Source organism: Ipomoea triloba, chromosome 2, assembly GCF_003576645.1.
Source record: "Ipomoea triloba cultivar NCNSP0323 chromosome 2, ASM357664v1".
Taxonomy (NCBI): Eukaryota; Viridiplantae; Streptophyta; class Magnoliopsida; order Solanales; family Convolvulaceae; genus Ipomoea; species Ipomoea triloba.
In genome coordinates this window covers 11932447-11936152 of record NC_044917.1, presented here as the reverse complement: position 1 = coordinate 11936152, position 3706 = coordinate 11932447, and positions in this window count along the sequence as shown.

Genomic DNA, 3706 nt, shown 5'->3' with positions numbered 1-3706 from the left:
AAAATAATAAGGTTCAGTGTTAAAAATATGCTTAAATTAATTTGGTAATAAGTTAGATTTATTTACTTTGGGCTATATGGTTATGTAGGGTAATGACTGAGAAATAGGTGGGTGGACGTTGGTGTATATTACCATGTATACTACTAATACAAGTTCATTTTTAGCATACTGAATATTCAATTTTAGACAATATATTAATATGCGGTACACTAAAAAGTAAAAATAGACATGTAGTGACAAATTATATCGTGAATCAAAGTTCACCTTGCATAGTGGACTTTGGTCTAAAACGGTGTCGTTTTATATTAATTATGTGTCATCTAGTGTAATGGGCACAGAGGCTAAGGACCGAGTCGGCATACTGCACAACTGGGTTTATTAGTGATCAAAGGCTGCGGTAGGTGCTTGGAGGTGGATTGTTTGTGTCGGTCAGGTCGGTAGAGTTCATCCCCTGCTCAATTTAAGACGTGGTATTGTGGCTTACCATGGAGGAATGTGGTTAAATGGTTACTGTACACCTACTTATCACCAATTGGCCTGGTTTTAAGAAGGATATGGCAACCAGATAACCAAAAAGCTTAGTAGTTAAGCGTGCTTGACTTACAAGATGGGTGACCTACTAGGAAGTAAGCATAGTGTAACGCTGAAATCCATCAATTGGTATTAGAGCCAAGGTCACAGGTTTGAATCGATGGCGAGGTAGAGCCAAATCCAGTCTTGAATGGTAGGGCTTTGTGACCAAAGGGTGTCAGGTATGCTACGCAACTGGGCTTTGTGCCGGCCGTGTTCAGTCCCTACTCGATTTGAGACGTGCCATTATGACTTATCATGGAGAAATGTGTGGTTAAATGGTTAATGTCAACTTCGTGCGTGGTTAAGCGTGTTTGAAATCCGTCATAATGCATTATATTTAATAACATCATCATGTACTATACTCATAATATTTGTTCTATATGTTTATACACCTAGGTTTTGTAGGCCTAAACCTTAATGTCCATAAACACTAAACTAAAAGTACGTGCGTCATATCTATTTTGGCACATCATATTTAATAAGGAGTAACATTCATCATATATGTATCATGTTCAAAATATTTGTTCTATATGTTCATAAACACTAAACTAAATGTACATCATATGTATTTCCATTCATTCTATATATAGTAGGTTCATAACGTTCTTTCTATATGTTCATAAAAACAAAGCATAATGTACATAAACATTACACTATAGCTGCATAATGTTTAATAACATTCATCATGTACTATATGCATAATATTTGTTTTATATGTGCATAACCCTAAACCTTCATGTTTATAAACACTAAACTAAATTTACATCATATGCATTTTCAATCATTTTATAGTAGGTTCATAATGTGTTTTCCATATGTTCATAAAAACAAAGCTTAATATGCATAAACATTAAACTAAAAAAATTAAATATATATAAATATGAGTGTCATTTAAAAGATCTCAATTAGAATTTTTTTTAATGATATATTTTTTATGAATTAATTTCAAGATCTGTTAGGCCAGAAACCTAGAAATTATTTTTTGAAAAATGATTTTCAAAAAATGAATCATTTTTTAAAAAATAATTTAATTTTCTAATGTTTGGTGAAAGTAAAAGTTATCTTCTTATGTTTGGAAACAAGTTAAGAAATTATTGTTTTTTATTTCCTTCATTTTCCTGGAAATGAACATATAATAATAATAATAATAATAATAATAATAATAATAATAATAATAATAATAATAATAAGAATAAGTGGTGGACTGGTTTGTGGTGGTGATAATAATGATTCAAAAATTAGCTTGAAAAGATATAAAAGAGAAAATAAATACAGGAAAATAAAGAATCTAAAAAATGTCGTCCGACTAAAAATCTAAGAAAACATTTTCTGTCAAATTGAATTTTTTTTTCCATTGACCATAATGAATATGTTCCTTTGATTTTATTTTTATTGAATACATACCCAAACACGGGAAATTATGGAAAATAACTTCGAGAAGTCATTTTCCAAATTTTCAAATAGATCCTTATTTGTATAAAAAGAAAATGATAAAATAAATTTAAGTTGAAAAAATGTATAAGGAGTAAAAATATGAATGTGTTTGGATCACGTTGGTTTATGATATAACTATTGACATGTAGTACCTTTTTTTAAGATAAACGTAGCTATTCCATTAATTCATAACATAAAACGTTTACATCAATTATCAATGAAATGGTAAACCATTCCTTACAGTCAGACATAGAAATAACTTTTCTAATTATACTATAGAAAACTTGAATCGCAGACTGTTTCATAACTATGAAGCTATGTTCCTTCAAGGAGCTTAAAGCTTCTTCAAAGATCTAGGTCTTCGTCATCATTCTTTTTTGCTCGCCCAGGATAAGATCAACACTTGTCGAAACCAAACTAAACGATTTATGCTAATGAAAATGAAAAGCTCGTGAAAGTAAAGAGAGGAAAAATGCTCGTGAAACTAACGAAAGGAAAACACAATAATAGAAAAAAAAAAAAAAAAGTGGGTAAAGTCAAAGTAGGGTTAGGAGTTCAAGACTACCAACACAAACCCCAATACCTACCTACTATTATTTTATTCAAAGGGAGAGAAAATGGAAGAAGAAGATCTGTGGCGGTGGTCGGAGGCGGACGGAACTGCGACAGTGGTCGGGGCGGAAGAAGAGCGAGAGCAAACATGGAAGGTGACCAAAACCGCCGGCTCAAAGCTCTATTAGAGCTCCGGCCGGAGGCCGGCGGTGGAAGCCGAAGTTGAGCAACAGAGAAAGGCGTTTTGTTTTAGAGAGAAAAGGGAGGCAGCATTAGGGTTTGGAACAAAATATTAATGACATGTAGTACCTTAAACATAAATCTTTAATAATATACTAAAAATGAATATTTAGGGTGTTTTTGGTTCATGGAGTTAAAGGTAAGGAATGAGAATAAAAATTATACACATTGTTTGATTGACAACTTTTTAAAATAAAGGTATAGAATTTGATTACCCCTACAATTACAAAACTCATTACATATTTTAAATCAAGTATCATTCCTTTAATTCAGCTTCAACCTCCCTCATTTCATCGCCTTCTCATTTCATCAACTTCAATTCATTACTGCATTACATACTCACTTCATCGCTACTCTTAAGATCAATTGCCTTAATTTTTTGTTTTTATAGTTTTAAAACATTTATTCTGTAAAGTCATATATAACCTAACATCAAAATTGGTAATAATTCCAATTTTACCCTACTACCAAACATGCAAAATACTTTCATTAAAATTCATTCAAATTATCAAGTATTTAATTCCTATTTTGATTTTGATTCCATCTTCAAACCAAACACATTCTTAGATCAGTGATCAATCTTGTAAGGTGGGTCATATTACAAAATATAACAACAATTGGTGGGTGGATAGCTCTTTTCCATTTTATACAGAGGGACATGGGGGCAGTGCTGGCATCATAAAGATCTGTGGTGGGTTTTAATGACCCTACGGGCCTGGCCCACTGAAACACTGATCTGGACCATTCAAAATTCTTGTGGGTCCTCTGTTAATGGGCTCACTGAATGATTAGTTTCAGAGTTAAGAGAAATGTATAGAATCTAGAGGGTCTTTTGAGCCCCCCATGTCTCCCTTCACAAAATAATTTTTGGATGGCAAATTCTAGCCCCCCCCCCCCCCCCCCCCCC